Here is a 22,097-nt window from a genome sequence, read left to right on the forward strand (position 1 = left end):
CTGACATGTGGCCTGTTGGGCCCACTTGTCAGCCAGCCAACTGCACCAGCAGTTAAGTAGAAGCAGCGTTCTTCTCTAGCGCAGCTCTCCAACTCCATGTCGCCGCCAAGAAGCTAACCCGCCGTCAATGGTCAACCCGCCTAGCTTGGCTTCAACCGGAGGGTTGCGGCAACCTACCGTGTTCTACTCTTCCTCGTTTTCTGTGTGGCGCGACCTCGTTGGCAGCGGGGCGGGGCCTCGGCGGAGCCGGTGATGTCCTCTGTCTCGCTGCCGGTAGGGTGGGGCCTCGGCTGAGCTGGCGATGTCCTCTAACTCGTTGTTGGCAGGGCGGGGCATCGGGGGAGCCAGCGGTGTCCTCTGCCTCGTTGTTTGCGCTGCGGGGCCTCGGCGGAGCATGGCCTCGTCGACGCCAGCGGAGCGGGGACTCGTCGGAGCCGGCATTGTCCTCTGCCTCGTCCTCGGTCTCACCAAACAGTGCCTCGCCCGCTTCATCACTCTCTTTGCTAGCCTCTTTGTAGGCGGCCGCAGCCTCCATCACCTGCATGCGGTACCGCTAGCGCTCGAGGCGGCCCTTGCGGCAGAGCAGTACGAGTCGAGCAGCGCCTCCTGCTCCGCCCGCTCCGCAGCGATCAGCTCCTCCGCCTGAAGGTGCTCCTGGAGGAGATGGTGGTTGTAGGAGGCGTCGGCCTGCGCCTCCCGGAACTGCTCCTCCTGCATCTGCCTCACCCTGTCCATATATTGGGCACGGGCCTCGCCGATGGTCATGGTGCAATGCACCGGTGTGGATGGCGCGGAGGAGGGGTTTGGCGCCGGATCGTCGACTACCATGTCCTCCATTGGGACATCGTCGTCCTCCGGTTGCCTGCCGGCCAGCCGGTCAGCAGCAATGGCTGCCATCTCCTTATGGTCCATCGTCCGGCCGTCCCAAAGAGTGCTAGAGCGCGAGGAAGCCATGTTGGGAAGTAGTGGTGTGGACAGGAGAAAGGGAACAGATGCGGATGACTGCGGCTATGGCCGGCGCAGCAGTTTATATAGCAGTGGCGGGCGGGCGGAGGTACGAACGTGTGGCGCCGGTGTAGCTGCCTCGGCAACCGCGTATCATTAATGTGGGCGGCAGATGGACAGACGGACGGCACTTGTGTCATTTGAAGGCGGAGCAATCGCGTGCACCGGGAAGCGGGGCGGGCGGCGCTGACTGTTTCGTGCGGAAAACGCGCGAGGGCGAGGAGATGACTTTACTTGGAGAGGATGACAATGGGGACCCACCAGGTCCATAGCCTCATGTACGCAAGTGCCTCCTTATTATATATATATGTATAAAACTATAATTTATTTTGCTTCCTCCTGGTTTCCTGACATGACGGTCCCACACCAATGTCAACCTATGTAGTACTCCCTCCTTTCCGGTTTATAGGGCTTATCTCAAAATTTTAGTTTTTCCATTTTATAAGGCTCAATTTGGTTGTTCCCCATCACATGTTCACACTTCAAGGTGCATTAAATCATTGTATGCAAGTATTATGAGAAAACTGACCAATGCATGCACTTTATGCATGCATGCATTGCAATTAATGCATTCGTAAACATAATTTTTTGAGGAAAACAAGAGCATTAATTGGGTGCTTTTGCAAACTACAAAAAATATTGCACCACTCATCATCTACCTTGGTTGGTGAGATTTTTGAATTGAGCCTGATAAACCGGAAAGGAGGGAGTAGTCAATAAATGAGAGAATTGCACAAGAAGCGGCCGACAGCTGGGACCAAGAAGCTCGAGCAGTATTTGTGTTTTTGAGGTGTGAGCACTGTAGAGTTTTTCGATGTTTAGCCCAGATATTATTTTTTCTCCTCTGAACAACAAAGCAAACATCGCTGGAGTTATTAACTGGCCGGGCTGTGGCCCATCTAGCCCAGGCCAGATATCCACCCCAGATATTAATTTTTTTCAAGCTGAAAATGGCTAGCCCAGCTATACTTTTTTTTAGGAATACCCACGCAAGGTCAAGTTGTTATTCTCCGCCCCGCTGGGCTGCAAATCTTTCCAAGGAGGGATGCATTAGGATTAACAAGAAAATGGGCTTTAAGAAATAATAAATGGGATGTAATTAAAAAAACTAGGCAGTAACTATAAAAAAATGCACCAGACACGTGATTACTTTATAAAATATTATTTTTGGATATTGAAAATTTTAATTTCATTAATTGTTGCGAGTGTAATGTTTCGTTGGATTTTTATGTAATATAAATTGATATTGAAATTGTATTTAATCTGACTAGAAATTTCGGGATAAAAATATTTCGGATCCCATCAAAATTTGTGAAATTTTATTGAATTCTGTTTTGAACGGTTGGTTGAAATGGGCTGTACTTTTAACAAACTGTAAATGGACTGTAGTAAATTCCATTAGAATTCAAAAATGGGCTACACATTCTTACAAATCTTTAACACTCCAAAATTTTTGATTTGGTTTTATCAAATTCTTTATTTGATTTGGAGGAGGTTGTTTAAATTTTTATTAAAAGCCTCTCCTTCTCAAATCTTTTATGACAAATATTTTATGTGTTCTTCTCAACCTTGATTTTCCGTCTTGAGGGCTTTTCATTTAGTATTGACTCAACACAAATAATTTTGGAAAGTTTTTGAAATTTCTTCTATTAAAAAGAAACCCTATGGATTATGGATTTATTCTTTCCCCATTCAAATATTTCTGTTTTGCCATGACACTTATTGAAATCTTTCTTCCAAACCCACCTCCCTACTTTGGGACAAGCCAAGCATCCAATTCTAGCAAGTTTCAACCTCGTTTAAATTTTATTTCTATTCATTTTAACCTCAAATCAATTTCTGTCATTTTTTTGGAGTATGGTGGTTTACAAAGGGACTACCAATTTTCCTTTCAATCTTGGTCCCAAACAAACTTCTCTGGCTAGTCCTGAGCACCCTCAACCAAGATCCATCAAGATCCACTGGTCCACAGTTCAAATTTTTCAAAATTTGCTTACTGCAAGTTTGGACCAGATTTGCCATTTTTAGTGAAATTCATTTATTTTCTTTTCCTAAAAATCTGAGAAAATTCAGGCAGCCTCCAGATACATCAAAAGACAACCTCACCAAAGATCAGCTCAAGAAAAATTTTCCACGTGCTAAAATCATTTCGTCGAGCAGCTGGCGTGCACTGTTTCTATTCAAATTCAGAGTTCGGTGTTCAGTTTCAGTCAATGGTGTTGTTTTCGTCAGAACCCGTCGACAATCTCGCCAGTAGCCACCTTGGATCGTTGCTCACTGCTCCCCCTTCTTATCCAGTGCGCCGGAAGGTTGTTTGGCCGGTCGCGAGCGTCGGTGGCGATGTGTCTCGCTAGCGCCGGCGTCTTCCGCGGTGGAAGAACCACCCGTGGCGGCCAGTAGGGGACCAGCCCTACCATTCGGTGTCGTCCAGCACCGCCCACACCACCAGAAACCTCTACGTGGCTGTCCGCTTGCCTGTGCGTGCTGCAGCACCATCACCGTGGCCTGAGAGGCGTAGAGCGTGCCCTCTGCCGCCGACGAGCCCGTGAGCCGTTCCGTCGAGGGCTTGGAGTGTCGCCCAAGTCTGGCCAAGTTTAGCTATGGGATGAAGCCAGTGATCCAATCCGGAGCTGCCCCGACCCCTAAAACCCCCATTCGTCCACTGCCTCACCGTAATCACCGCCGGAGTAATCCCGATCACCGCAACCGCCTCGAGCCGGCTATAAATGGAGGCCTCGAGCTCTCTCTCAACACTGGACCACTCCTCCACCTCACCAGAGCCACGCCTAGCTACTAGGAAGACCTCGGGGAGGCCTTCTTCCCCGACTCTGGCTGCCCCGATCCGCTTCGGGCTCTGGCAAGATTTGCTCGACTGCGTGCACCCCCGCCTCTAAAACTGTACCAGTAACATCCTAGTGCACCCACTCCACTAACCCGCACCCCAATTTGAAGGTTGCAGCTCCCGTCGGAGAGAACCATCCTCGCCCGAACCGCCGTCCGCCGGAGTGAAGGCCGCCGTCGACGTGGTGCTCACCGATGACCAAGTCCACCACCCACCGACGTGGAATTGCCCCGTGATTATGACCATACCCGTGCACTCCTCTTGATCGCTGTCGATCGTCGCCGGCGACCACCGCGAGCTTCCGGCGCCGGCATACTCTGTTTCAGTTTTTAAACCTGACGGGTGGGACCCCCTTGTCAGAGGCTCTTCTTCTATTTGAAATGTTTTCTGAAAACGCCTTCGGGCAAAAATACGTTTTCCTTTGGGGTTGGCGTATTGCTAACCAAAACGTTTTCTGTTTTTATAAACTAACCCCTTGAAACTTTTAGTTTCATTTCGGATGAGTCCCTAGACTAAAACCCTTATAACTTTTTAACAAAAGATAATTTTGAATTGATTCTTTTTCTGTCATCTTTATTTTTTTGTCTAGTTTTTTATCATATTTATTTGAAAAATATTTGGAACATTTTTCTATACACACACGGTATTTATGTTAGTATGCGATATCTTTATACCATAGATACCGGAGGAGGTGACGGAACCGCAAACTTCGCCAAGCTAGACTCCGACTACTCTGAACCAGGCAAGCATGTTTGAACCTTTGATATGATAAGTGCTTTCCATGTTTGCTTGAGTGGTTTCGCATGGCATGTTTATGTGAACATCGGTGAAGGTTATATTTCATGCAAAGAAAGCTATGGGTGAACTTCGATATTGACGTGTTCTTATGATGGTAATATAACCTGATCATGTGGTGGCATGATAGGTTGAATGCTGGTATTGTTGAAGCATGCTAGCTATATGTCAACCGTTTAACTCCAATGTTAACGTGGATCAAGTCTCGATCCCGTACGTTTCCCCCTTCATGCTGCCACATGTTTCCTGCAAAGAGTACGGTTTAGTAAGTTGCAAACCTCTTCCCTTGTATACACCAAACAGAGGGACCGCGATGAGGGTTCCATGGCCCTGGATTAAAGCCCGTCATACGGTCATGGGGCATGGGTGTTTCCGGTTAGGACCGAGAGGGGGGCACCCCTTAGAGCGCGCGATATAAATTTGATACCATGCTAGTCGAGGTTGTGGCCTCCCCGTCTTAAAGTTTTTCTTGAATGTTGCCTAGGATGATTCCTGGCAGTGAAATGTGGAATGGGTGTGTACTGGTTAGATGTGTTTCTTCTAAAATACCGTGAACGGAACTAGTCCTTGTGGCTACTGAAATCCATGGCTGTGGTTAAAGAGTACGAACTCTGCAGAGTCAAAACCATTCAAGTATGCATGTCCACGATCAAGGACTTGAACAACATCTCAGTGTCAGTGTCAGTCTCAGTGTCGATCTCGGTGCCAACACCTGTTTTAGTCTCCGGAGAATAAGCATGAAAACTGAGAGTGGTAAACCCGAGTGAATGTTATTCTTGTGAATGGACTAACCAGTTTATTATTATGTGCTGACTATTTTCTTTGGGATGATTTAAATTCATGAACTGCTTGAATTTGAATGATGAAATATAAGCCCTTTATGAGATGTCGCTGAGATGTCCGACTGGGGCACTCTTGTTATTTACTTTCCATACAAGCCCTTTATGTGATGCCGCTCAGACGTCCGACTGTGGCACTCTTGTGATTAACTTTTGATATAAGCCCTTTATGAGATGTCGCCCAAATGTCCTACTGTGGCACTCTTGTTATTTACTTTCGATACAAGCCCTTTATGTGATGTCGCTCAAACGTCCGACTATGGCATCCTTGTTGTTTACTTTCATTATAAGCCCTTTTTGAGATGTCACTTAGACGTCCGACTGAGGCACGCACTGTCATTTACATTTAAATATAAGCCCTTTATGTGGTATCGCCCTAACGCCCGATTGTGGCATGTTATGTTATTTTTTTACCTTTCGAGGCGTCGCTTCAGACACCCGATTAGTCTTCTGCTATTTTTTTATTGGGATTTCAGGAGGACTACCACCTGACTTCCTTTTTATTTTACATACAGTCCAATTTATTGGCTGAGTGCGCATTACTAATCTGCTCATGTGCATCATGTTTGCATTTGTTATATCTTATGTCCAAACTGTCTTGCGAGTACATTCAAAGTACTCACTTGGCTTGTTGATTTGGCCAGATGTTGACGAAGGCGATCCTATGGATGAAGAGTTCGATAGCGAGTCCGATGCCTAGAGGAGTCCCAGTCAGTCACGTGTGATCCTGGGGTTGATCACTTGTATTATCTACTCTTCCCCTGCCCAAATAAAATCATCGAGCCTCACTCCGACGCTTGATGAGCTGTAAGATTTAGGAGTCATGTCACCCACTTCACTGTGACATATCCACCACTACTTTTATTACGAGTCAGTAGTTATGCCACCATACCCTTGTATCATATCCGCCTTTATGTGTAATATCGGCGTGCTTGTAATAAATTGTTGAGCAGCCTCAGCTCAATCTTGTATGATATTTAGTACTTCTGGATTTCTGCAACAAGGATTTGTGTACCAGTAAGGAGGATTCTTCTGTACTGATAAATACAAGGGTCGGTTTCTCGATAAACGTTTTATTGGAAAACCGGTCCTGACAACCTTGGTATCAAAGCTAGGCTGACTGTAGAAAGCCATTAGGTGCGATCGCTAATCGGTTATTAGCGTAATAAGTGTTATTTTTAGCGTTTTGCAAATGTAGCAATTTTCTGTTAGTCATCATAAATTTATGACTTGATTATTCGGAATTTTTGTCTACTTTTGTAGATGGCTGGCAGCGACTGTGAGTCACAGGTGTTCGCCAATGTACCTGAGGGGTTCATCAAGCTTTTCGTCTCCATCACCAAGGTCATGATCGGGCCATCTGATCTCCCCGAGTTCACACTCTACCAGCACAAGCTCAGGGACAGCGTATCTATGTACCAGGCCTCGGTGCAATTCAAGGGAGGACATTCTGAGTCATGCCGCTTCCGATTCGTGGGAAGGGCCATGCCTACGAAGAGGCATGCCATGCAGATGGCTACCCGTGAGGCGATAGCTCGTCTCCGAGATGCGCTCCCTTCGATGAAGGCTCGTCGCTACCGCTACCTCCCATGCCAGGTGCCATACACTTGTCACTATGCTTTCGCATGCCCTAGAGGAGAGAGAGATGAGGCTATTGAGATGCTTGTTGAGTATCTCAAAGCTCTTGAGGCAGCTTTTGATAACCTCGTGGATGACTTTGTGGCTGCTCGTATGGACTTTGTTCAGGGCTATCCCGCCAATAGGAGGGAGCTCCTCCGTACAGCACCGCCACTGCCATGCATATCGTCCTCAGCATCTTATGCACCTGCCACCTTAGCCACCGCTCGCCGCCTGCCTACCACTGAGGATTTTGACCAAGTCATTGCTCCTACTCCAGTCAGAGCTGCACCACCTACCGTGCCCGCAACAGTTCCTCAAACCAGTACTTCGCGCCTGGAGCCTATTAGTGAGGAGGATGTTGAGTCTCCAGCATCACTGGGTCTTACCCTCGGCAGACAGAAGGAAGTTTTTACCATCTCCAACTGAGTGCGCCTAGCAGCCGTGCGATGTACCAGCTTGTATGATATGTTTATATGTATATAGGCTTGGTGAGAAGTAGTTTGTGTGCGCATCCTGTAGGAACTTGGAGAAGTGCACTAGCCTAAATAACATGTCAGGAACGTGGATGCACATCCTGAGTGATGTATTGTAATTACGGCTTGCGTGTAAGATATGTACTGAGCGGTCCTTCTCCTTTTGCAATCGAATATTTCCTTGAAAAATCTTGGAGTTTCTTTTAAATTATGCCTTTGCAAAATTATTTATTTTTGCCACTCAGTTATTCTTATGAGTTCTGCAAAAATACCCCAAAGTGGAAAATGCCTCGTCCCTGGACTCGTTCCATGCCAAGTCCGCCGGAAACAAATTATGGTACCCAAACAAGTAACAACTTCACCCAGGGGCAGTCGAGTCAGCAAGGTAGTGAAACAACATTTTCTCAAGTATGCCGTCTTTATGAGCAAAGCCAGCGGCAGCATCAAGAAATGATGAACCATGTCATCAATATGGGGAATCACCGTGAACCATATCAGTAGCATTCCAAATTGTCTGAGCTACAAAAGACACGTCCCCCAACGTTCTCTCACACTGATAGATCTCTTGAGGCTGATGATTGGCTTCGAGACATTGAAAGGAAGTTAATTATTGCACAATGTTCGGACAATGAGAAGGTACTTTATGCACCTCACTACCTCACTTGAGCAGCTGCATCATGGTGGGAAAATTTCCTACACATGCACCCCAATGGAAATAATATCACATGGCAAGAATTTAAAGAAGGTTTTTGTGGGGCACACATTCCCAGGACTATTATGAAGATCAAGAAAAGGGAGTTTGATGACCTCAAGCAGAGAAGCATGACAGTGACTGAGTACAATAGTCAGTTTACTCAATTATCTCTCTATGCCAATGAAGAGCATATGACTGAAAACAAAAAGATGGAAACTTTTCTGGATGGTCTGGCACCAGGACTTAAATGCCAACTGGTCGTACACACCTTTCCGGATTTCAAGACACTTGTGGACAAAGCTATTACGTTGGAAAATGAGCGCCGCAGCTTGGACTATTTTCGCAAGCGCAAAAGGGACAAGACTACTCACGCTCGCCACAACCGGAACAAGACTGATTTTCAGAAGATTGGGGCGAACAAACCCACAACAAATGTTCCACGCCCATACAAAAAAATTCATGCAAGGGACAAGGATTTTACGTATCGCCCAGGTGTTACTTTCTACGCTTGTGGAGAGGAAGGACACTATGCCAAACAGTGCCCAAAACTAAGAAACTCGGCACCCAAGCCGAACAACAATGGAAACAATTCTGCACCCAAGCGAAACAACTTCAACCCCAATAACAATCACAAGAAGGGTCACTTGAACCATGTGACCAAGGAGGAAGCACAGAATGCCCCGGATATCGTACTCGGTACGTTCCCTATCAACACAATACCTGCCACGGTTTTGTTTGATTCTGGCGCTTCTCACTCGTACATTTCAAAGAACTTTGCTTTGCAACTTGATTTTTTGATGCTTCCTTTGGAAAAATCCATGATCATCAAGTCCCGGGATTAAGAAAATCACTTAGAGTTACTGCCAAGGTGTGGTTATTGAGATTGAGGGACTAAAGTTTCAGGCAAACCTTGTTGTATTGGAAAATAAGGGACTGGATGTTATCCTAGGAATGGACTGGCTAACCACCAACAAGGGATTTATCGACTGCTTCAATCGGACGGTAATTCTTACTCATCATCACGGTAAGACGATAAAAGTTGCAGCTCAAGAAAGGCCAGTATCACGACAACCAAAGTTGAATAAAGTGGACATATCAGAATTAAGAAAAGTTCCAGTGGTATGTAAGTTCCCTGACGTATTTCCCGAGGAACTACCAGGCATGCCACCAGACCGGGAAATAGAGTTCATCATTGAACTAGCACCTGGAACCAACCCCATTTACAAGAAACCCTATACAATGGCACCCTCCGAGTTGGTAGAATTAATGAAGGAAATAAAGGAATTACTGGACAAAGGATTTATACGGGCCAGCTCATCACCTTGGGGATCACCAGTATTATTCGCCAAGAAAAAGGATGGGACACTAAGATTATGTATAGACTATCGAGCACTCAACATGGTCACCATCAAAAACAAATATCCGGTGCCACAGATAAATGATTTATTTGACCAGCTCACACAAGCCAAGGTTTTCTCAAAAATTGATTTAAGGTCGGGGTATCATCAATTAAAAGTACGGACATAAGATATCCCTAAGACAACATTCACCTCCAGATACAAATTATATGAATTTACAGTAATGCCGTTTCGACTGACAAACGCCCCCGCATATTTTGTCCACCTCATGAACAAAGTGTTTATGAATTTTATGGACAATTTTGTTGTGGTGTTCATTGATGATATTCTGGTATACTCTAAGACACTAGAAGAGCATGCTGAACATCACAGAATTGTACTGGGAGAATTAAGGAAACATCAATTATACGCCAAATTCAGTAAATGTGTTAAGACAGGTTGGTTTTCTAGGCCACATATTGACACAAGAAGGTGTCGTCGTGGACCCAGAAAAAGTCAAGGCCGTACTTGGCTGGAAACCACCAGCCAACGTAACAGATGTACGAAGCTTCCTAGGAATGGCTGGATATTACCGAAGGTTTATCGAGGGGTTCTCCACCCTAGAAAAACCAATGACACAATTACTCAAGAAGGATAAGAAATTTGTATGGACTGAAGCTTGTGAGAAAAGTTTCCAAGAACTCAAAAGGAAGTTAACAACAGCACCAGTATTGGTTGTACCAGACATACACAAAAGTTTTGAAGTATATTGTGACGCATCCCAGAAAGGCCTCGGATGCGTACTAATGCAAGAAGGCAAGGTAGTCACATACGCTTCCAGGAAACTCCAAAAGCATGAAGAAAATTATCCTACCCATGACTTGGAATTGGCAGCAGTCATTCATGCACTCAAAGAGTGGAGGCACTTTTTGCTTGGAAATCGTTGTGAAATATATACGGACCATAAAAGCCTCAAGTATATTTTCACACAACCCGAACTCAATTTACGACAACGACGCTGGTTGGAATTAGTGAAAGATTATGATGTTGGCATTCCCCACCATCCAGGAAAAGCGAATGTAGTGGCAGATGCTCTTAGTCGAAACCCCAGCTCGGGCAACAATAGTCTACAGAAGTTGAGACCTGAATTTCAGCAGGAGTTCACCAAACTCAATTTGGTGATGGTCACTGAAGGCAATGTGTCAAATTTGGAAATACAACCCACCCTAATGGAACAGATTAAGAAGGCTCAACATGGACACCCCAGCATCGAAGGCATAAAAAGGAAAGTGAGTCTGGGCAAAGCTTCAGAATTCGTCGTAGACGATGAGGGAATATTATGGTACGGAGACAGACTTTGCGTGCCAAATATAGAGGACCTCAAACACCAAATTCTAGCCGAAGGCCACACCGCTCCATATTCAATCCACCCTAGAGGAACCAAAATGTATAAGGACATTATGGAAAAAATTTGGTGGCCCGGTATGAAGAGGGATATAGCCACCTTCATTGCATGTTGTGATTCTTGTCAGCGCATTAAAGCCGAGCACCAAAAACCAGCAGGACTATTACAGCCAAACAGGATACCTAAGTGGAAATGGGACGAAATTGGAATGGATTTTATTGTCGGACTACCTCGGTCACAGCGCGGAAATGATGCCATATGGGTCATCACAGATAGATTAATGAGGTGGCACATTTCGTTCCCGTAAAGACAACCTACACCACTCAGAAGCTTGCCAAACTTTATCTCTCCCGTATAGTTTGTCTGCATGGAATCCCAAAGACTATAATATCCGACAGGGGCACTCAATTCATCTCTAAATTTTGGGATCATGTACAACAGGCTCTGGGAACTCAACTAGCTTTCAGTACAGCATACCACCCCCAGACAGATGGACAAACTGAACGCGTGAACCAAATACTAGAGGACATGCTTAGAGCATGTGTTCTCACCTATGGAACCAATTGGGAAGAAAGCTTGCCATATGCCGAGTTCGCATACAACAACAGTTACCAAGCCAGTCTACAAATGGCACCTTTTGAAGCCTTGTACGGGCGGAGATGTCGCACTCCACTAAATTGGTCAGAAACAGGAGACAGTCGTATCTTCGGCCTAGACATTCTCAAGGAAGCTGAGGAGAAAGTTAGACTAATCAGGGACCGACTCAAGACAGCCCAAAGCCGACAAAAGAGTTATTACGATCGAAAACCTCATGAAGTCAGCTTTGAACCCGGTGAATATGTGTATCTACGAGTATCTCCTATGAGGGGCCTGCAACGGTTCAAAGTTAAAGCAAAGCTAGCACCAAGATTTATTGGACCCTTCTGTGTAATTGCACGAAGAGGCACAGTAGCCTACCAGCTAGACCTACCCAAGGATCTGTCAGACGTCCATGACGTGTTCCACGTCTCACAGTTGAGGAAATGCGTAAGCAACCCAAAGAAGCATGTATCACATGAGAGCATTGACGTGCAACCAGACCTCACCTATAGGGAACGTCCAATAAAAATATTAGAGGAGTCTGAAAGGAGGACCCGTCAGAAAACAATTAAGTTCTTCAAGGTTCAGTGGAGCAATCACACCGAGGATCAAGCAACATGGGAATGAGAGGACTTTCTTCGGGCAGAGTACCCACACCTATTTGAGGATCAGCTGAAATCTCGGGGACGAGATTTTTCCTAAGGGGGTAGGTGTTGTAACACTCCAAAAATTTTGATTTGGTTTTATCAAATTGTTTATTTGATTTGGAGGAGGTTATTTAAATATTTCTTAAAAGCCCCTCCTTCTCAAATCTTTTATGACAAATATTTTATGTGTTCTTCTCAATCTTGACTTTTGGTCTGGAGGGCTTTTCATTTAGTGTTGACTCAACATAAATAATTTTGGAAAGTTTTTGAAATTCCTTCTATTAAAAAGAAACCTATGGATTATGGATTTATTCTTTCCCCATTCAAAAATTTCTCTTTTGCCATGACACTTATTGAAATCTTTCTTCCAAACCCACCTCCCTACTTTGGGACAAGCCAAGCATCCAATTCCAGCAAATTTCAACCTCGTTTAAATTTTATTTCTATTCATTTTAACCTCAAATCAATTTCTTTCATTTTTAGCACTATGGTGGTCTACAAAGGGACTACCAATTTTCCTTTGAATCTTGGTCCCAAACAAACTTCTCTGACTAGTCCTTAGCACCCTCAACCTAGATCCACTGGTCCACAGTTCAAATTGTTCAAAATTTGCTTACTAGAAGTTTGGACCAGATTTGCCATTTTTGGTGAAATTCATTTATTTTCTTTTCCTAAAAATCTGAGAAAATTCAGGAAGCCTCCAGATACATCAAAAGACCACCTCACCAAAGATCAGCTCAAGAAAAATTTTCCACGTGCCAAAATCATTTCGTCGAGCAGCTGGCGTGCACTGTTTCTGTTCAAATTCAGAGTTCAGTGTTCAGTTTCAGTCGACGGTGTCGTTTTCATCAGAACCCATCGACAATCTCGCCAGTAGCCACCTTTGATCGTTGCTCACTGCTCCCCCTTCTTATCCAGTGCGCCACAAGGTCATTTGGCCGGTCGCAAGCATCGGTGGCGACGTGTCTCGCCAGCGCCGGCGTCTTCTGCGGTGGCATAACCACCCATTGCGGCCAGCAGGGGACCAGCCATGCCATTCAGCGCCGTCCAGCACCGCCCACACCACCAGAAACCTCCGCGTGGCTGTCCGCTTGCCTGTGCGTGCGGCAGCACCATCGCTGTGGCCTGAGAGGCGCAGAGCGCGCCCTCTGCCGCCGCCGAGCCCGTGAGCCATTCCATCACGGACTTAGAGTGTCGCCCAAGTCTGGCCAAGTTTAGCTATGGGATGAAGCCAGTGATCCAATCCGCAGCTGCCCCGACCCCTAAAACCCCCGTTCGACCACTGCCTCATCGTAATCACCGCCGGAGTAATCCCGATCACGGCAACCGCCTCAGGCCGGCTATAAATGGAGGCCTCGAGCTCTCTCTCGACCCAGAACCACTCCTCCACCTCACCAGAGCCACACCTAGCTACTAGGAAGACCTCGGGGAGGTCTTCTTCCTTGAATCCGGCCGCCCCGATCCGCTTCGGGCTCCGGCAAGATTTGCTCGAGTGCGTGCACCCCCGCCTCTCAAACTGTACAAGTAACATCCTAGTGCACCCACTCCACTAACCCGCGCCCCAATTTGAAGGTTGCAGCTCCCTTCGGAGCGAACCATCCTCGCCCGAACCGCCGCCGCCGGAGTGAAGGCCGCCGTCGACGTGGTGCTCGCCGACGACCAAGTCCACCACCCAACGAGGCGGAATTGCCCCGTGAGTACGACCGTACCCGTGCCCTCCTCTGGATCACTGTCGATCGTCGCCGGCGACCACCGCGAGCCTCGGGCGCCGGCGTACTCTGTTTCAGCTTTTAAACCTGACGGGTGGGACCCCCTCGTCAGCCTCTCTTCTTCTATTTGAAACATTTTCTGAAAACGCCTTCGGGAAAAAATACGTTTTCCTTTGGGGTTGGCGTATTGCTAACCGAAAAGTTTTCTGTTTTTATAAACTAACCACTAGAAACTTTCTGTTTCATTATGGATGAGTCCCTGGACTAAAACCCTTATAACTTTTTAACAAAAGATGATTTTGAATTGATTCTTTTTCTGTCATATTTATTTTTCTGTCTAGTTTTTTATCATATTTATTTGAAAAATATTTGGAACATTTTTTATGCACACACGGTATTTACGTTAGTATGCGATTTCTTTATACCGTAGATACTGGAGGAGGTGACGGAACCGCCAACTTTGCCGAGCTAGACTCCGATTACTCCGAACCAGGCAAGCATGTTTGAACCTTTGATATGATAAGTGCTTTCCATGTTTGCTTGAGTGGTTTCGCATGGCATGTTTATGTGAACATCGGTGAAGGTTATATTTCATGCAAAGAAAGCTACGGGTGAACTTCGATATTCATGTGTTCTTATGATGGTAATATAACCTGATCATGTGGTGGCATGATAGGTTGCAAGCTGGTATTGTTGAAGCATGCCAGCTATATGTCAACCGTTTAACTCCAATGTTAACGTGGATCAAGTCTCGATCCCCTTCGCTTCCCCCTTTGTGCTGCCACATGTTTTTTGCAAAGAGTGCGGTTTAGTAAGTTGCAAACCTCTTTCCTTGTACACACCAAACAGAGGGACCGCGATGAGTCTTCCATGGCCCTGGATTAAAGCCCGTCATCCGGTCAGGGGGCATGGGTGTTTCCGGTTGGGACCGAGAGGGGGCACCCCTTAGAGCGCGCGATATGAATTTGATCCCATGCTAGTCGAGGTTGTGGCCTCCCCGTCTTAAAGTTTTTCTTGAACATTGCCTAGGGTGATTCCTGGCAGCAGAATGTGGAATGGGTGTGTACTGGTTAGATGTGTTTCTTCTATAATACCGTAAATGGAACTAGTCCTTGTGGCTACTGAAATCCGTTGGTTGTGGTTAAAGAGTATGAACTCTGCAGAGTCAAAACCATTCGAGTATCCATGTCCATGACCAAGGACTTGAACAGCATCTCAGTGTCAGTGTCAGTCTCAGGGTCGATCTCAGTGCCAACACCTGTGTCAGTCTCCGGAGAATAAGCATGAAAACTGAGAGTGGTAAACCCGACTGAATGTTATTCCTGTGAATGGACTAACCAGTTTATTATTATGTGCTCAGTATTTCTTTGGGATGATTTAATTCATGAACTGCTTGAATTTGAACGATGAAATATAAGCCCTTTATGAGATGTCGCTCAGACGTCCGACTGTGGCACTCTTGTTATTTACTTTCGATACAAGCCCTTTATGTGATGTCGCTCAGACATCTGACTGTGGCACTCTTGTGATTTACTTTTGATATAAGCCCTTTATGAGATGTCGCCCAGACGTCCTACTATGGCACTCTTGTTATTTACTTTTGATACAAGCCCTTTATGTCATGTCGCTCAGACGTCCGACTGTGGCATCCTTGTTGTTTACTTTCATTATAAGCCCTTTTTGAGATGTCGCTTAGACGTCCGACTGAGGCGCGCACTGTCATTTACATTTCAATATAAGCCCTTTATGTGGTGTCGCCCTGACGCCCGAATTCGGCATGTTATGTTATTTTTTTACATTTCGAGGCGTCGCTTCAGACACCCGATCGGTCTTCTGCTATTTTTTATTGGGATTTCGGGAGGACTACGGCCTGACTTCCTTTTTATTTCACATACAGTAAAATTTATTGTCTGAGTGTGCATTACTAATATGCACATGTGCATCATGTTTGCATTTGTTATATCTTATGTCCAAACTGTCTTGCGAGTACATTCAAAGTACTCACCTGGCTTGTTGATTTAGCCAGATGTTGATGAAGGCGATCTTATGGATGAAGAGTTCGATAGCGAGTCCGACGCCTAGAGGAGTCCCATTCAGTCATGTGCAATCCTGGGGTTGATCACTTGTATTATATACGCTTCCGCTACCCAAATAAAATTATCGAGCCTCACTCCGACGCTTGATGAGCTGTAAGATTTAGGAGTCATGTCACCCACTTCACTGTGACATATCCACCACACCGTACCCTTGTATCATATCCGCCTTTATGTGTAATATCGGCGTGCTTGTAATAAATTGTTGAGCAGCCTCAGCTCAACCAAGGATTTGTCTACCAATAAGGAGGATTCTTCTATACTGATAAATACAAGGGTCGGTTTCTCAATAAACGTTTTCTTGCAAACCCGGTCCTGAAAAAATCTCAAATGGGCTATAAGTTCTCTGCCACACACTTCTGGCCTTACTAAGTTGACACGTCCCCTAAAAAAATAGAGTTGACGCGTATGCAAGGCTTTGTCAACTTATAGTCAACACACGGTTCTAGCAGTAGTGGCCGTTGGATGTCCATCCAATAGATGCCGTGCTTCTTCTTCAATCTCGGATATTCTAGCTTCACCCGCCCAAAAAATGATTCCTCCATATGACATCTGGGGCGCACCGTTTCAGAAGCTGACCTGTGGGCCTACTAAGTTGACGTACCAAGGGCTTTGTCAACTTAGTCAATATAAACGATTCTAGCTGAAGTGACCGTACGATGCCCATCCAACGGCCATCGTGCTTCTTCAACCTCTGGTCTTCTTGCTCCAGCCGCCCAAAGCAGCCGGTCGTGCCGCCTGCTCCTGCCTCCCGTGGCCGACTGTGCTGGAAAAAAATCATAAGCCATCATCTCCACTGTCGACCTCCTCCAGCCTCCACGGGCTACTGTCGACCTCCTCCAGCCTCCACAGGCTCCTGTTCATCCAGCCTCCACCGTGCGCTACTCCACCGGCTACTGTTCAACCACCCCTCCACCGTCTACTGTTCATCCAGCCCTCCACACCACGGGGTCCTGTTCAACCACCCCTCCACGGGCACCCCTCCACCTTCTACTGTTCATCCAGCCCTCCACACCACGGGGTCCTATTCATCCAGAGGCAACACCACAGCTCACTGTTCATCCAACCCCCCCGGCAACGCTCACTGTTCATCCAATCGATCGGCTTCAGTTAGCAGCAGTAGCGAAGGAATCGCTCGATTGGGTTTAGTTAACAGCCATCGAGCGATCGCTCGGGTTCAGTAACGCATAGCCTGCAGTGCAATCGCTCGGGTTTAGGTAGAGCCCAATGCCTCGCTCGGGTTCAGTTAGAGCCAACGCCTCGCACACACGCGCGTACGTGTATGAGAGAAACGCGCATCGCTCAGCCCCCGACCTCCCACCGTAACTGGGAACTCCCCAAAAATTTCCTCGCCCTCGCTTCTACCACGGTTTTTTCCATCATGGACAGCCCAAAGAATGTCCTGCAGCTGCGTCTCCGTCCCGCCCAGGACGAAAAGCCCATTTTCTGTCATGATTTTTTGTCATAGAAGTAGGAGCCCACCACATCTATGATGATACCATGTTTTGTCACAATTATCATCATAGAAGTGTCATATGTATGACATAATTTTTTTCGTTCGCCCCAAAATGTCATGGATGTGTCTTTTTTTTGTAGTGCAAGGAAAAAGCTACTAGAGGTATCTACTTATATAGGAGAAAGGGGAGGTGGCCAAGGAGGTGGGTGGACGTCCCAAGGCAGCCTAAAACTAAACCTGGGTCATACAAGGCTCATGGGCGCAAGTGGAGGTGATGCAACACCTTTGGACTTGTAGTTTGACTCGGATTCTTCTACAACATCATATTGCTTCATCAATATCTCAATGCTCTGGATGAATATGAAGGTGAATCTAATTAGGTCATAAAGAGCATGAAATCTACTTTCCACGAAAAAAGAATCACCCAATTCGGAGGCCGGATGAAAGAGATCTTGGCATTTTGAATCGGGTATGTCTGTGCAGTCCAAATCTAAGTCCAGGGCGTGAGAGACTTGGACTTTATCTTCTCTTGGCCCAAACATAATGTGAGAGGACTTTTTGAACAACACCTAAACTTCTCATTTTTCCGTTGTCTTCATATGTGGATTGTACAAATATCCCATACACCTTCAATTAGACATGGCACGAAAGTCTATGAAATATTTTTGTCCTGGATCACATAAATAAATTATTGCATGGTTTGCATTAGAAATCACCTCACAGATATGCATGTATGCAACATTTTTGGTTGTATCCAAGGTAATCATGTCCTCATCAGTTGGTGAAACCTATAACGGCAAGCACCCGACATCAGTTGTGCGATCAGGGTGGTCCTCAGCGTCAAAGATAATAGGCATGTTGGACCATCCCAACGACTTCTAGGCTCACACAACCGGATCTGTGGCATTGAATTCATGCACCCACTATTTGAGTTGGCGGTGGGAGGTGTGCAAATATGCACCTCCATCAATGCACATTGCTTTCATGGCTTTTTGGAACTCTATCTCACTGGATTCATCATCTTCTTCTTCATCATCGTCGTCCTCATCATCTTCTTCTTGTCATGACCTCTTGCAGGCTTCTCCTTCTACTGCTTAGTCATGCCACGACGACCTCCTCGGCCACCATGATTCATGTCGGATCCATCTGCACCGTCAAACTTTTATTTATCTCACTTCTCATATTCAGCCTTCTGCTTCTCAGCGAGCTGCTCCACTTGCCGAAAATCATGAAGATCATGGCTTTTGGTGTGGTGGATCTTGCAGTACTGCTTGCTGGAGCCCGAGGTCTGATTAGTGGCCGCCAATGCCTGACACGAGGCGCACCTGGCAACCTCCTTGCCGGGGCTCTCAACCTTAGCCTTCTTGGCACAGCCACTATTGCCAAATCCCTCTACGGCTAGAACATCCTTGCCACTGCGCTTCCTATTCCGCTTATGGTTTTTTTCTTCGAAGGGGTGGCAGCATCATCGTCCTCTGAATCAGATTCTGCACCAACCTTTTCTCCAGGAAGTCTCCTCCCATCCTTAGCCCGTGCACACTTGTGAGCCAAAGCATATAGCTCAGAAACATTCCTCACCTTGGTCATGGTCATCTCCTCTCGTATCTTGCGGTTCCTCACGTTTTGACGGAATACGCAATGATAGCTGCGGGGTGGATATCGTAAATGTTACTTTGCACACGGCTAAATCTCTATATATACTTGTGAAGCGACTCATCCTCCTTCTGAGGAATCAACTGTAGGTATGTTTCCTGGCCCGCAACCTTGTGGCCAGTCTACGCCAACAAACTTGTGGCACAGATTAGACTAGCAGGAAATGGAACCCTGCAGCAAATTCATCAACCATGACCTAACATTGGGCTTGAGCACAAATGGGAAGTTGTTGGTGAAAATCTTATCATCGCGAGCTCCAGTAGCTTGCACTGCAATGGTGTAGAGGCTTAGGAACTCCGATAGGCGAGCCTTGTCGTCGTACTTCTCCACCTCCGGTATGAAGTTTCAGGAATTGGGACACTAGACTTGCCGCAACTCAGGGGTAAACACAGGACAACCTACCTCATAAGGTAAGTCGTTGTTGTTCCCTGGCGCAGGCTTATCGACAGCAGATCCTGCATGCCTTTCAGATTGACGGTGTGCTTCCCATCGCTGTTTGATCGTAGTACAGGAGTCTTCTCCATGCCACTCATGCAGGACCTGACGCCGATCGTAGTGAGTTCGCGCATCAGATGAGGCCATGGATATGTCAACATGGGCGTCGTCCCGCTGGCTTGGCTGATGGGGTTACTTTTCTTGTGGAGGGGACTGCACGGTAGGTGTTCCTCCTCTAATCATCTCTCTAGTAGCACGTACTAGGGGAGATGTATACTACGCAATTTTATTCTTGTAGACTTGTGTTCAGCCTCCAAGTGTAGAATTTTGTAGGACAGTAGCAATTTTCCCTCAAGTGGATGACCAAGGTTTATAAATTTGTGGGAGGCGTGATACGTCCATTTTGCATCATTCTTTTATATCAATATTTATTGCATTATGGCATGTTATTACACATTATGTCACAATACTTATACCTATTCTCTCTTATTTTACAAGGTTTACATAAAGAGGGAGAATGCCGGCAGCTGTGATTCTAGGCTGGAAAAGGAGCAAATATTATATACCTATTCTTCACAGCTCCAAAAGTATTGAAACTTCACGGAAGATGTTTTCCAAATATATAAAAAATACTAAGAGCAAGAATCTCACAAGGGGGCCACACCCTGCCCACGAGGGTGGGGGTGCGCCCTACGCCCCTGGGCACGCCCCTACCTCGTGGGACCCCTGGTGGCCCTCCGGTGGCCATCTTCTGCTATATGGAGTATTTTGATGGAAAAAAATCATAAGCCATCTTCTCGGATGAAACTATCTGTTACTACTTATTTCAGTACTTGCAGAGAATACCTTGCTGGAAACCGCTTATCATATCCTTCTGCTCCTCGTTGGGTTCGACAATCTTACTTATCGAAAGGACTACGATAGATCCCCTATACTTGTGGGTCATCAAGACTCTTTTCTGGCGCTGTTGCCGGGGAGTGAAGCACCTTTGGTAGGTGGAATTTGGTAATGAAAAATTTATATAGTGTGCTGAAATTTACTGTCACTTGTCACTATGGAAATAATCCTCTGAGGGGCTTGTTCGGGGTATCTTCACCCCGACCAGTAGAGCAAAGAGTTTCCCCTCAACCTACTGAACCTACTGAAAATGAAAATGAAAATGAAAATTCTTGCTTTGAAGTTCCTTCGGGTATGATAGAAAAACTGCTAGCTAATCCTTTTCTAGGAGATGGAACAAAACATCATGATGAACATCTGATATATTTGGATCAAGTCTGTGGATTATTTAAGCTTGCAGGTGTACCCGGAGATGTTGTTAAGAAGAAGGTCTTCCCCTTATCTTTGATGGGAGATGCATCGACATGGTATAGGCTATGTGATGATATGAGGTCATGGAATTACAAACGATTGAAATTGGAATTTCATCAGAAGTTTAATCCTATGCATCTTGTTCATTGTGATCGCAATTATATACATATAATTTTTGGCCTCGCGAAGGAGAAAGCATCTCTCAAGCTTGGGGGAGGCTTAAATCAATGTTATATTCATGCCCCAATCATGAGCTCTCAAGAGAAATGACTATTCAAAAATTTTATGCTCAGCTTTCTGGTAACAATCACACCATGCTTGATACTTCTTGTGCTGGCTCTTTTATGATGAAGACTATTGAATTCAAATGAGATTTATTGGAAAGAATTAAACGCAACTCTGAAGATTGGGACCTCGACAATGGTAAGGAGTCAGGTATGACACCCAGTTTTGATTGTGTTAAATCTTTTATGGATACCGAAATTTTTCGTAAATTTAGCACTAAATATGGAGTTGACTCTGAGATAGTAGCTTCTTTCTGTGAATCCTTTGCTACTTGTGTTGATCTCCCCAAGGAGAAGTGGTTTAAATATCATCCTCCCATAGAAGTAAAAGTAGCTGCACCTATTAAAGTTGAAGAAAACACTATCTCTTAAAATGATCCTATTGTTCCTACTTCTTATGTTGAGAAACCACCTTTCCCTGTTAAGATAAAGGATCATGCTAAAGCTTCAACTTTGGTTCATAAAAGCAATATTAAAACATATACACCTCACGAGCAAGTTAAAGTTGAACCTAATATTGCTATTGTTAAAGATCTCTTGTCTGATAATATAGATGGGCATGTTATTTATTTCTTTAATGAAACTGCTAGAATTGCTAAACCCCGTGATAAAGATAAACCTAGACCTGTGGTAGGCATGCCTATTATTTCTGTTAAAATAGGAGATCATTGTTACCTATGTGATATCGGTGCTAGTGCTAGTGCAATACCTTATTCCTTATACAAAGAAGTTATGCATGATATTGCACCTGCTGAGATGGAAGATATTGATGTCACAATTAAACTTGCCAATAGAGATACTATTTCACCAATGGGAATTGTTAGAGATGTTGAAGTCTTCTGTGGGAAAACTAAATATCCTGCTGATTTTCTTGTTCTTGGTTCCCCACAAGATAGCTTTTGTCCCATTATATTTGGTAGACC

The sequence above is a fragment of the Triticum urartu genome, chromosome 4 (genome assembly GCF_003073215.2).
Source record: "Triticum urartu cultivar G1812 chromosome 4, Tu2.1, whole genome shotgun sequence".
Lineage (NCBI taxonomy): Eukaryota > Viridiplantae > Streptophyta > Magnoliopsida > Poales > Poaceae > Triticum > Triticum urartu.